Source organism: Aquarana catesbeiana, linkage group LG03, assembly GCF_042186555.1.
Source record: "Aquarana catesbeiana isolate 2022-GZ linkage group LG03, ASM4218655v1, whole genome shotgun sequence".
Classification (NCBI taxonomy): domain Eukaryota; kingdom Metazoa; phylum Chordata; class Amphibia; order Anura; family Ranidae; genus Aquarana; species Aquarana catesbeiana.
This window is the reverse complement of record NC_133326.1, coordinates 260022896-260037664: the sequence shown is the minus strand read 5'-3', so window position 1 is coordinate 260037664 and position 14769 is coordinate 260022896.

Sequence of the window (14769 nt, the reverse complement as noted above, 5' to 3'; positions counted from 1 at the left end):
TAATAGAGAGGATATGGCAGATGGGGAGGTGCATTATCGCAACCCCAGAGATGTTAAATTTGAAGAAGTATGGGAGTTTACACAAACTGAACTCCATGAGCTGGCAAAACAATACAAAGGTCTGGGGAGCCCCTATTGACCTGGCTCCTACGCTTATGGGATGAAGGGGCGGACAGTGTTGTTTTGTCAGGTAAGGAAGCAGTGACTATGGGATTGTTAACCCATGATCCACAATTGCGTCAGGCAATGCGAAAAGCCCGAGAGTTTAGCGTGAATTTTTCACTGTTAGACCTCATGAGAGATGGAATAGTCCTACTGACCTGGAAAATACCTACTCTTGGAGATCAATAGGAGAGGGTATTTCCATGTTACGTGAGATGGGTTGTATAACCGGATTAAACACGTTTCCAGAATGGATGGGTCCAGATATGGAACCCTTTACGTCTGCTCTGCGCTCTAAGCTGATGAAGTCTGCGCCATTTAATCTCAGGGCTCCATTATTGTCCTTGCTGGGAGGTTTGGGATTAAACAGCAAGATTCATGAAGCCACAACCCTTTTAAGCCAGTTGGGGGAGCTAGAGGAGACTAAAACAAAACCTGTCAGGGCAGTAGATAAGGTCAAGGCCAGACAGAAAGAATACAAGCAGAAAAGAACAGAGAAGAAAGGGAATGGGGTAGAGAAGACAGGAGGTGAAGAGAAAACCAGGCTTGTTATTTCTAGGAAAGAAATGTGAGTGGACCTATTAAAGGCAGGAGTACCTAAAGATGAGATAGATGGGATTTCTACTGCAGAAATGTTGAAGAGGTGGAAACATTTAGTAGGGAAAACTGTCAGGGTTAGAAACACTACTCCTAGTGAGGAAATTACTCCTAGAGCAAACAGAACAGACCCCTCCTGTTAGCCCCAAACCAATCCCCAAAACTGAACATGAACCCAAACCCAAATCCCTTTATCCTGGGGAGGAATTAGAGAGAATCAGAAAAGGGGATTGGGAGGTTCCTTATCCTTCATGAAGGGAAGGTGAGTCTCCTGTAATAGCCGTGATGGCAGTGACAGCAGGAGACCGACGCCCATATGCACCTGTCACTGTATGGTGGGGGAAGTCATCTTCTACTACACATGTAATGGCTTTAGTTGATAGTGGAGCCGAAGTTACACTTTTGCAAGGAAATCCTTCCCATTACAAAGGAGAATTGATTTATGCAGAAGGTATGGGAGGGCAAACTACACCAGCAGTTAGGATACAGGTGAATTGGCTATTGGCAAGGGATCAGGATTTATGACAAATGTTTTGGTATCAGAGTTACCCGAAAATATTCTTGGGATGGATGTACTTCAAGGTCAGTTAATTCAGACTGAAAGAGGTACATTCACATTCAGGTATCCTGATAAAGCGTATCTGGTAAGGGTGGTGAAGGCTGTGGTCAGAGGTCATGCGAAATGGACCCCTGTCTACATTTCTCCACCAGAGAAGCCAGTCTATCTCAAGCAGTACAGACTTCCTAGAGGCCATAAAGAAATTGGGGAGACTATTCAAGAACTGTTGAGAGTAGGGATCCTTAGACCTGCTGTAAGTCCTTTCTCGTCTCCGGTGTTCCCAGTAAAAAAACCTGATGGGACATATAGAATGACTGTGGATTACAGAGGTCTAAACAAAGGGGCACCTCCATTGAAGTCAGCTGTACCAGATATGATCTCAATTGTTGAGAAAATTGCTAAAGATGCAGGAGAATATCATGCTGTGATAGACCTGGCTAATGCTTTCTTTTCAATTTTGATAGACCCAGAGTGTCAAGACCAGTTTGCTATGGTGTGGGACCGCCGCCAGTACACTTTCACCGTGTTTCCTGAAGACTATGTTCATTCTCCAACGATTTGTCATGGACTGATTACCCGAGTTATAAGTACCCTGAGTTTGAAAGTCGCTGTGTTCCACTACATTGATGACATCATGATCTCTGGAACAAAAGAAGATGTAACTGAAGCACTGCACCTGCTGATAGAGCACTTGGAGAACAGAGGGTGGGCTATCAACAGAGACAAAGCCCAAGGACCTGCCACAGAAGTGAAATTCCTGGGAATCATGTGGACTGGGCCACAGAGTTCTGTTCACTGTTCACTGGAGTTGTGGGGTTCTGGAGATTGTTCACACATCTTGGACTGATTCTGAGGCCTATATATAATGTCACCAGAAAAAAGACTGAGTTCTCATGGGGTTCAGAGCAGCGGACTGCATTCCTGGCTGCTAAAGAAGCTATTTTGCAGCATTCGGGATTAGGACCTGTGAGACAAGGAGTACCATTTCAGCTGGATGTAGTGGAGCAGAATGGTACAATATCTTGGAGTCTGTGGCAGCCAAAGGAAAAGAAAGGACTGAGAGCAATACCCATTGGATTTTGGTCCAAACAACTGACAGGGGCACAGAAGAGATACACGCCCCTAGAGAAGTACCTGTTTGGGGCCTACACAGCACTTCAACATGTAGAGACCATTACAGGAAAGGACACAGTCACCATCTATACTGCATTGCCAATAGCAGGATGTGTTAGAGATAATAGACCGACCACTAGGGCAGCTGTAACCCAGAACCAGACACTGATGAAAGGGAAGTGGTACCTTCAAGAAAGAGGGGGTATTGCAGCTGGGGATGTTAGAGACATTTCAAAACAGTTGGCAGGGCTTGTTACTTTTACCAGCACCCAGCCAGAAGAAGAAATTCCTGTGCTGCAGTCATCCCCCATTCAAGAGGCTCCACCTTTTGAGTCTCTGTCAGAAGACATGAAGGAGTCAGCGTGGTTCACTGATGGTTCAGCCATAGTCACCTCGTCTGGACGTAAATGGACAGCAGCAGCCTACAACCCAAGTACAGACACAGTCCTGCAGGAGACCGGAATTGGAAGGTCCAGTCAGTATGCAGAGTTGAAAGCTGTGGTAATCACTCTTCAGGAGGATCCTTCTTCTCATGTCACTATCTACACTGACAGCTGGGCGGTTTTTAAAGGACTGACAACTTGGATGCCCACGTGGACGTCCAATGAATGGATGATTCATGGAAAGGTGTTGTGGGGAGGCAAGGAAGTCTGGAACTACATCTGGAAGGAAGCTCACTCCTGCACCATAAAAGTTGGGCATGTTGATGCACATGTGCCCCTAGTCCCAGACTTTGAGAACTTTAATAGAGTTGCAGATGAAATCGCCAAAGTGAAGGCAGTTGTGCCAATTGATCCTGTCTTTATGAACTTGGCCAACTGGGCCCACAAGCAATCTGGACATTTGGGGCAGAAAGCAACATATGAATGGGCACAGCAGAGAGGATTGCCTATATCCATGGACATGATAAAGACTGTAATAGGGAACTGTACAGTGTGTGGAGAAGTCCAACAATGGCCATTGCAAAAGTACTCCACCGGGTCGATTAAGAGGGGTGAGAGGCCTGCAGAGATCTGGCAGATCGATTTCATCGGTCCCCTGCCCCGGGGAAACAATGGACTGAGATATTGTTGCACTGCAGTGGACACCTATTCAGGACTTATGCTTGTTTCTTACAAACGTGCAGATGAAACCGCAACGCTTCAACTGCTCCAGAAACTTAAAATAGAAAAAGGGGGGATGGTGCTGCGCTAGTCCTAGTGTAAACGTATCTAAATAGTGTAGAATATTAATAGAGTGGCATATTGCCTAATGTAGAAGGTAAATAATACAAAAAGTAGATCATACGTTGTTGAGATATATGCTGCATACATATGTTAATTAAGAATAAAAGCTACATGTGAATAGAGTAAATTCACAACTGCTTAAAGATGCAAACACTTCACCTATGGTGTAAAAAGCAATAAAAATGTATGTGGAAAGTGCAAACAAATAAAATATGATAAATACATATAAAGTGAACCGCACTCAAGTACAGGGTACCTCTGAATGTCTTGAGTGATCACAGTAAGGTGATATGTATGCAGAGTGACAACACATTAAGAATGGAAATGGAAATCGGGATGTAAAAATAAACCACACTTAAGTGCAAGGTTACTATGGGTGTCCTGAGGGATCACATTAAAGGTGATAGAATAAAATCAGAAAGGTGCAAAATCAAACTGTACATAGATAATCTAAACCTATGGGTATAGGTGTAACAAATCCTTCACCTGCAGTGCGAACCTCTATATAAATACATTTAAAACATAAACGCATATGAATAAAAATCAAAATAACATAATCCGCACTTCAGTGCAGTGTAAAAATAAATGTCCTATGAAATCCTATTAAGAGTGATGATAAAGTGTCCAGTGTCAGCAATCCGTGCTCACAAAAATAATACAGCGTCCAAAAACAAAGAAGAAAGTGACTTTGTGCAACAATAGTTAAAAAAACTTCTTCTTAAACGTGCTTAATAGGAATCGTGAAGGCAGCAGCTAGATTCTAGCGTTGCTTTCCTCAGATGGGTGAGAAATGTGGAGTGACAACACCAGTCCTCTTCATGCAGCAATCCTAAAATGGAGGGCAATGGCCCCTTACCTCACTGTGCTGAGGTTACAGCATGAAACAGTGTGTATGATGTCTCCTATGGGGGTCAGTCCTGGGTCTCAAACTGTCCTTCAGTATGCCTCAGATAATGCAGGGGGCACAACGGCCAAAAGGAAAACAAAAGTGCCACATAGTGTAGTAATTTTATAAAGTAAAGGCTTTATTCAAGAAACACATATGGTACTCACACAGCGGTGCAACAGGGGATGAGTTGTATCCTGACGAGCGGCGAGCTCGTATGTTGTTACAGTGGAGGGTGCCGGTCCCTACGCGTGGCGTCACGGGTCACGTGGCTTCTTCAGGGTTTTCCTTTTGGCCGTTGTGCCCCCTGCATTATCTGAGGCATACTGAAGGACAGTTTGAGACCCAGGACTGACCCCCATAGGAGACATCATACACACTGTTTCATGCTGTAACCTCAGCACAGTGAGGTAAGGGGCCATTGCCCTCCATTTTAGGATTGCTGCATGAAGAGGACTGTTGTCACTCCACATTTCTCACCCATCTGAGGAAAGCAACGCTAGAATCTAGCTGCTGCCTTCACGATTCCTATTAAGCACGTTTAAGAAGAAGTTTTTTTAACTATTGTTTACACTAGGACTAGCGCAGCACCATCCTCCCTTTTTCTATTCTAGCTATCATTTAGGGCCAGGTTGGACCCTTCTCGGTGCAAGCTGCTTGTCCCCCCCCATATAGTTTTCCAATTTTGCATGGTAGCGCAGGAATACCATACTCCAGAAACTTGTCGTTGCTTATGGTTGTCCCAAACAAGTCCAAAGTGATAACGGCTCACACTTCACTGGATCAACAGTACAGCAGTGGGCCAAAGATTCTGGAGTGTACTGGTTGTGCCACATCCCATACCATCCACAGGCAGCTGGTTTAATTGAAAGATACAACGGGCTATTGAAGGACCAGATACGCAAACTTACACCCACACATACACTAAGGGGGTGGGATCGGGTCCTCACACAGGCAGTCATGTTGTTAAATTCTAGGCCAATAGCCAAAAGAACACCATATAAGAGGATGGTAGGGGCTGGGGCACAGATTCCACAGCTGGAGTGCAGAGTTCAGTATTTATGTAAGGTTCCTGAAAGAATAGGGCTTAGCAGATACCATGTTACTGCTTCCCATGACATAGAAACCAAGAGTGACGTATCTGAAGCTGAAGCCTATCTAGGGATGAGAGGGAGTCTGGCAGGAAGGTTTGAAGTTACATTTGCATTGACAGATGAGCTTCAAGACAGTGGCTGGGACTCTGACTGGTTAGTGGACACTTCTCAGCAAAAGTGGAAAGTGAGGCTACATAACAGCAAACCTTCCAAAATAAACAGCAGTGATCTTCTGGGAAATATCAGTATATTTCCTCTCCTCCCTATTGATGTGCTTTGGGAGGGTCAGAAGTGGGTACAGGCAGGGGGCAAAGTGTTAGTCAGATATCCAGGCAAGAAGCCATTTAGAGGAGAGATTGTAGCTGAAGGGCTTGGATCTACTGTTTATGTATTTTTAGAAGGAACAGATAATCTGCTCTGTTTCCACTCCACAGGCTGTCTCCAATTTGATCCATAGGAAGACCAGAGAAAAGTGGTTACATGATGGAAAGAATGACAGAGGATCGCAAGAGCTGTGGAGAGCAAGGCCTTTGATGTATTAAAAGCCTGGACTTGTTTCTAAAGAACTTTAGAATGGACTTTCTAATGAACTTTTAAAGACTGAAACACCTTCTCAATGACAGAAATATGGGAGGTGTTGCATTCAAGGAAAATGAATGTTTAAAATTAGTTTTTCATAATAATGAAGTGATTTCTATATGGAGTCTGAAAGGAAGAAAAAAAAAATCTAGGGTGGAACGTGTTGCGTTTGTTACAATATGATTTTTTTTTTTATTAATCAGACTTACGATACATGGGACATAACATTACACAATAGTGGTTGGTCATAGAGATATTGTCAGTTTTTTGGCTTGAGTAGATTTCTCAAACAAATGCTGTTTTATAAAATGGGGGTAAATATCATTGTTGTATTCAATTGACAGTTTAATTAACAGGCTATTGTCTCTATAGCTACAGTAAACAAGTAAGAAATGGCTTGGCTTGATTAGACAATGGTACGTAGATACCATTTTTGTATTCAATTGACAGTTTGCAACAGTCCATCTTTCTACAGCTACAGTAAACGGGTATGTTTTCTGTTGTTTGGTAACTATGGTAAACAGCCTGACACATAAAAGGGGTGAGTAGGGACACACACACACCATCATGCTGTAACATCTGACGCCACTCATGAGAGAAGAAACTTGCCTGATGCTCCAGGAGAATCGTTGCCAATGGAGATCATGAACATACAGTAACAGAAGATAAGTAACCTTTAAGTGTATTTGTACTGTTAGACCATAGGCTGTTCATTTGCTAGGCTTTTTTTGCTTGAAGCACATTTAGTTTGGCTACAATCACACAACTGCTGCAGCTTACCAAACAGCACAAATACAACCATAACATGAAGGGTGAATGGCATCAAATAATCATAGAGCTATTCCAATTTTAGGATTTGTCTGTGAATGCCCAGATGAATCCTTTTAAAGCCTAAACCCAGAAATAATGAATTGAATAAATATATATATATATATAATCTCATGAACTGCGCTGCTCTTTGGTGAGAACACTGACTCCAGGAATATGACAAAAACAACCCTGGCAGTGGGGCCACCCTTAATGCAATAGTCACATGAGCTTTAGGTTTAGCTTTATGTCTAGGGGTGCACAAATTAGAAATACCTTACTTCTGGCTCTGGCAGGCTCCCTCAATCCATAGGACCGGCCCCCTATGGCCTCCTCTCTAAAGTGCTTCTAAGCCAAAGAAATACACTTCCTCTCAATTTTAGTGTAAGCACCTATATATGATGTCATTTGGTATTTTGTACAAAAGTCTTTGGGAAGTATAGCACTTTGGAAGTTTATAGTGCATTTTATTCCCAAATGCTTTAGAGCTGTATAAGAACTGAGAAACATGTTACAGATCAAAGAGTGAGAGTATGTCATAACTTTCATCTACAAGGCATTCACAGACATACAATTTACATTTCATGTAAATATTTTATGAAATGGTTTATTTATTGTTTCTTGTCCTGCTATCCTAAATGGGATTTTTGTGCTTACCATGGAAACCTTTTCTCTGAGCCAGTTGAGAGGCACACGAATTTAGATATTGTTAGGTTATACTTCCATCTACAGGAGGATTTACACTGGCAAACTAAAAATTGCCCAGGAGAATACCCCCTACTTTCAGCATCCTTCAGATTTGTGCCAAATCAATCCAACAGAGGGGAGGGCAACAGAGCAACAACCTCCAACAGGCCCAATCAAAACCGAATGGGGGGGATTGACAGCAGTCCAAAGACTGCTTGAAGGACCTGGGGAGGCCGAGCTCCTGACCCCAAGAGGAAGCAGACAATAACCAAAGGTCAGGAAGAGAAGGATCACTGTCAGAGGAGCATAACTCCAAATGGTAATAGACACCACAACTTAAATCAAGGGCACAGCTGGTAGACTTTAACCCACCAAAACAAGTGGAATGATTAACTCCCCTAAAGGAAAGAAACGACCCACAGCCTGATGTGGTCAACAAGGGATGGGTTCAAAACCCTCAAAAAGTACCTAATTAAACACAGGTCATGAAAAAAAGGAACAGTTGGTTAAGTAGGAATGATCTAGGCCCTAATACCCCTGATCTCTTATGATCAAGGGATCAGAGCCCCTATGCCTACAGTGTCCGCTAGACAAGGCAGATCAAGGCAATGGGAAACCTTAATTAGCAAGAACACAACAGCCTGAAAAGATAGTGCAGTGACTCCTCAGTCTGCCAGAGTCTCAGAATCAAATGACTGAAGGTGAGGGTGCAAGAGTACCTTTAGAAAAGTAGGCAAGGGGAGAAAGACTGACTCTGGTATCAGATTGGTGAGTTGGAAATGACCAAATGGGCTTAGGATAGCTGAAAATATCCTCCTTGGGAAGTGAAAAATACCTCTGAAGCAACCCCAGAGAAATCCTGCTGAACAGCAATTCTGTCTATCCCTGGTATCTAGCCTAAAGTCTAGAGATGCTCCCGAACTTTGACATTCAGCAAAGCATTAGCATCTGTGCAGCAAGGAACAGGAGATAACCACAAGCATAGACCTGGCCGATTTTCAAAAAAGGCAAGAAACCTAAAGCCCTGCCCTTAAAGCAAGCGGAGTTGCACCCATTTCTGTGTTTATTAAAAGTCAGCAGCTACAAAGTGTAGCTGCTGACTTTTAATAAACATCATGTCCCGCGGTCCAGCGATGCGGCCGCCTGAAGCCTCGCTTCTCTCCTTCTCCTCTCCCCAGCGCCGGCATTGCAAGTGTGGGCACCCAGCTGTGACAGCTTGTGGCTTCACAGCCAGGTGCGCACTGCGCGTTCTGAATGGCTGGGCAATCTTCTGAGACCTGCGATGTGTCCCAGAAGATTGCAGGGAGGGAGGGGAGAGAGGAAAACTTCCGCTCTGCGCCATGAGCGAAAGTTGGAGCTGGGTAACCTGTCAAAATTAGGTACCCGGTCCCCCCCCACCCTGAAAAAAAACGACATGCCAAATGTGGCATGTCAGGAGTCCTTAATGCGGAAGTTCCATTTTTGGGTGGAACTCCGCTTTAATAGGTCCATTTTCCTTGATGGATTTGGAGCCTAATTGTAATTGGTCCATCACATGGGTGTACAGTACACTTGCACTTCTCTGACTCGCATGCTTGTTGTGGATTGCTGACTCAAAGTATTAAAGCTTGTGGGTAAGGGCATGGCTGAGCAAAGGATGTAGCCGCCGTGTCCTTCATCCTCTCCGCTGAGACTCCCTGCTATTAACCTGTGGACACACACCATACTTACCCAATTGGTTTTACATTGACACCAGCGGCTCTAGTTATGGATAATTCTAAGATATCTCTGTTCCCAGACTTTTCTGCAGAACTTCAAAAGCAACGTGTAAAAATTCACAGGCATCAAGAGAAGGCTCCGAGAGCTGTACCTGCAATATGCAATGTTGTATCCTGCCAGCTTGAGAGTTGTGGCACAGGGATAAGTCCACTTTTTTGACCGCCCTACCCTAGCAACACAATGGCTCGACAGGTCACTCAGTAGCCGTCCGGCCGCCGCCTGAATGGGTAAAGTTTTAAATGTCCTGTTTTGATCAAGGTTTTCGGACCCACTTTCCTTCATGCTAAGTCGGATCTTGGGGAATTTTTCCTCTATCTATATTTAAATATTAAGCTACACTTTCTGCTGCAGTGAAACTCTACCACCATTCTGAGTTTCCACTGTTTCCCCCGGATGGAGGTGCCATGTGGAATGACTGTACCGACACTACGATAGTTGGGGGGCCCTGTTGGCCCTACGTTTTTTTTATTTCTGTTTTTGTTTTGTCCTACTATTTTATTCTAATGACCCAAAGTCTTATTTCTGTTGTGGAGCAGTTCTTACTGGATCACTTATTATTCTCTATAATTTCTTCTCTGGTGCAGTTTTCTCTGTGGGGGAAACTGTTCATGAATGCCTAGCCATACCAATACTGCATAAATGGGAAGGGGATTAGTATAAATAAGAACACTATGGATATATGTAGATACTTTCCTCAAGGCCGCTACTTTGCGAATACTGTCCTGAAATGTCAGGGGACTTAACAATCCAGTGAAGCGGACTGGCAGTTTTCAGGACTGTCAAACAATTAAAAGCAGCAGTTGTGTTCCTTCAAGAGACTCATTTGCCTCCCAATCCTACAAATTTTTCAACTTGAATGTTTAATGCCCAATTTCATTCAACTCACTCCTCATACTCTAGGGGGGTGAGTATTCTTATCCGCCAAGGAATTTAATTCTCCTGTTCACTACCCATTATAGACCTGGAAGGTCGCTATTTCTGCAGTGTAATATATATGGTTTGTCTTGCATAATTACGGGTGTCTACATCCCTTCACCATTCTCATCCAAGATCCTCAAATCCCTAGAAAACTTTATGTCCAGTTTCTCTGGTGTACCCGTTGGCGGTTGGAGACGTCAGTAATTCTCCGGATCCCTTATGTGATGAATTATCAGTCTCCCCACTCGTCCACTCCGTTAGTGGAGGACCTACCCCCTTTGCTCGTTTACTTGTGGAACTCGGATTAATGGATGTGTGGCCCAATACCCAAACTCTAAACAGTTTTCACACTACTCTGCTATTTATGGAGGTCTATCTAGAATTGACATAGGGCTGGGCACCGAAGCGCTACTTCTACTTCCATTGTTGGCTTCCTCTAATTATGAGGGCAGGCATATTTCTGATCATTCACCGTTTTGGGTAGAGATATTTTGGGGCTTACATAGTCAGATTTTTTGCACATTTTATGTTGATCTATACTCCTCTAAAGTGCAACCTTCCAGCTCTGAAATTGATGATTTCATTGATAGCTGCTCGCTGTCCTACTTGTCAACTTCGGATGCCAAGCTGTTAAATGCCCCACTGACAGAGGAGGAACTCTCCTTGGCTTTGCAACAATCTCATAATGTTAAATCACCAGGGGCGGGCAGACCCCCCACCCAAGGTTTACAAGAAGTATGCTGACATACTATTACCCTTACTTTTAAAAGTTTACAATTATACTTTCCAGTCTGGGGTCCTACCTGCATCCACGAATGAAGTTGTAGTTATTGTGCTATTGAAACCGGGGAAGGATGCTTTGCTGCCTGACTCCTATAGGCCTATTTCTCTCCTTAGAACGGATGTCAAACTATTAGCAAGGGTATTGGCATCCAGACTGGCAAAGGTGGTGCATAAACCAGTTCATAGGGACCAATTGGGGTTCATTCCCACTAGATCTACAGCCCAAAACCTCAGAAGGCTCTTTCTTAATTTACAAATACCAATGAATAATCCTGGTAACCAAGCTATTTTCTCCCTAGATGCAGCTAAGGACTTCGACACTATTGAATGGCCTTACCTGTGGGCAGTGTTGGAATGAATGGGTCTGGGCGCTAACTTTATTAAGTGGGTCAAAGTGCTGTATTACAACCCTTCAGCCAGGATTAGATTAAATGGGGAATTATCAGAGCCTTTTACACTTTATAGGGGCACTGGCGTCCACTTTCACTCCTCTTTGCATTGGCCTTGGAACCCGTAGAGCCCTTGCACACTGGGGCGGTTTGCAGGCACTATTGCGCTAATAATAGCGCCTGAAAACCGACCTGAAAGGTCCGCTGCTTGTATTCCAGTGTGAAAGCCCCGAGGGCTTTTACACTGGAGCGGTGCGCTGGCAGGACGGTAAAAAAAGTCCTGCCAGCAGCATCTTCGGAGCGGTGAAGGAGCGGAGTGTATACCGCTCCTTTACCGCTCCTGCCCATTGAAATCAATGGGACGGCGCGGCTATACCGCCGGCAAAGCGCCTCTGCAGAGGCGCTTTGCGGTGGTATTTAACCCTTTCTTTGCCGCTAGCGGGCGGTAAAACCGCCCCGCTAGTGGCCGAATACCGACAGTAAAACGCCGCTAATAATAGCCGACGCCGCCCCGCCTCAGTGTGCAAGGGCTCTTAGCATCTAGGATACGGACAGAAGACAATATAGCTGGGTTTCAGAGGAGCAGGGGGAAGAGATGTAGTATCCCTGTACGCTGATGACACCCTACTATATCTGGGAGATACTCAGGGTTCCTTACAGGCTGTTATGTCCCTTATTGTAGCTTTTGGCGACCTCTCAGGTTTTTCCATTAATTGGAAAAAATCGGTTCTCATGCCATTAGACAAATTGTCTGTTCCCTTACCTAAATGTGCTCGGTCAGTGCAGATTGTTTCCCATTTTCGCTATTTGGGCACGTAGGTCTCCCCTAACCTTTCTAGAGATATAGAATTAAACTTAATTCCATTAATCCAAAAATTTTAGGACAGATGTACCACTCGGTGTAAGGTACCACTGTCAATGGTCGGTAGAATAAATCTCATAAATATGGTATGGGGCCCCCAGTTATATATATTCCACAATGCTCGAATTTGGATACCTTGTAAATGGTTCCTAGAACCATATAGATTCTCAATTTAGGGAGCTAATATGGCGCAAAAAAACGCATGTATAAGCTTAGCTACCCTGCAATATGGTAAAGACCAGGGAGGCATGGCTGTTCCACACGCTAGAGTTTATCTTGCATCTCAATTGTAGCAACTAGGGGCTGGGGGGCATGTAGACTCGTGGGATCCGATCTGCAAAATTATTAATCCCCAAGGAGCAAATGCACTTTTCTGGAGGCAGGATTTTCACATTTAAAAGCTACAGAAGTGATAGTCCTAGTGCAAACTTTGTGGTCATATATTAAAAATAAGCTGGGAATACAGGGGTTCTTACTCCAGACCCCGTTAGAATTAAACCATAACTATCAGGAAGTGCTTAAACTAGAGGGATTACAGGATTGGGAAAGGGCGGTAATATACTACATCTCTCAATTATATAATGGATCAATTCTCAAATCCTTTTCAGATCTACAAACCAAGTTTGTCCTTCCCCCAATTTTTTTAAATCTACAATTATGACACGCCCTACAATCACAGTTGAGATTCTCCTGGAGAGGCATAAAAAAGCCATGATCTCTAAAGGCTATTCTATTCTCATTAACCACTTGCTTACTGGGCACTGCTGCCCAGACCAATTTTCAGCGCTGACGCATCTTGAATGACAATTGCGCAGTCATACAACACTGTACCCAAATTAAGTTTTTATCATTTTTGTTTCCCACAAATAGAGCTTTCTTTTGGTGGTGTTTAATCACAGCTGGGATTAAATTGGAAAATTTTGAAAAAAAAACAACTTATGTTTCATAGTTTGTTATAAATTTTGCAAACAGGTAATTTTTCTCCTTCATTGATATGCGCTGATGAGGCGGCACTGGTGGGCACTGATAGGCGCAGTTAAGGTGGCACTGATAGGCACCGATAAAGCGGCACTGATGGGGACAGATAAGGCGGTACTGATGGGCATAGATAAGGCAGCACTGATGGCCACTTATAAGATGGCACTGATAGGTACCACTGGTAGGTGACACTGATGGGCACTGATGTGCAGCACTGATAGGTGGCACTGATGGGTGGCACTGATGGGCAGCACTATTGCCTACTGCTAGGTGGCACTGACAGGGGCACAGGTGGGCACTGAGGAGCTGGTGGCAGCTCGCTGTGATCGGGACTGATGTCCCTCTCACAGCCGCTGGTGATCAGCTTTTTTTTTTCTTCTATCGCTGTCAGCGCGAGGAGAAAAAATAGCTGATTACAGTGCTCTGTCATCACATGATCAGCTGTCATTGGGATCGACCCCCTACTCCGATCTGTGATCCAGTGAGTCTCATAGACTCGCTGATCACAGAGTGCGCCATGCGTGCCGGCCGCTCGGGCATGGGAGGAGGTCAATAGACGTACTCCTGGGAAAGCAGGTCTGCGCTGTAGCCGTCATTCGGCTATAGCGCGGATCTAAAGAAGTTAATGCCCTTCAGAACCCCATCACATTTCCCTGTAGGAAAGGTTGGGAAAAGGATATAGGTGCTATTGACGGCGAGACTTGGGAACTCTGTCATCTGCCCCGTTGGTCTCAGTATCAGCATCTCAAAAGCTTTCTCATATTTATTTACTACACAGAGTTTATAGGACACCGGTCCAGTTGCATAGATGGGGGAAACGGAATACCTCATTCTGTGCATCTCAAGATTATTCACATGATCTTGAAATGCCCTAAATTATTGAGAAACTGGACAGTTTTTGGAGACATTCTCACGTGTATAAGTTTAGTATTTCAAGAGATCCTGTTATGTGTGTCTGTTGGGTGCCCTGGAAGAGGAATCCATTAACACCACAAGCTCACACTGTGTTTCTTAGACTGCTGTACACTGCTCGTAAATTGATTGCCCAATACTGGATTGTCTCCAGGGTACCCACCTGACAGGCATTGGGTGGAACAGGTAAATAATTTGCTAATACGTGAAAAGCTGACCTATCAACATAGAAATGTTTCCCGTATCAAAATGATAGCCAGGACAGCATTGCTTGCCTGTGAACTAACACAATGGGGGAGATTTACTAAAATACAGAATCTGATGCAGCTGTGCATAGTAACCAATCATTTTCCAGGTTTTATTGTCAAAGCTTAATTGAACAAGCTGAAGTTAACAGCAGATTGGTTACTATGCACAGCTGCCCCAGATTCTGTGTGCACCATTTTTAGTAAATCTCCC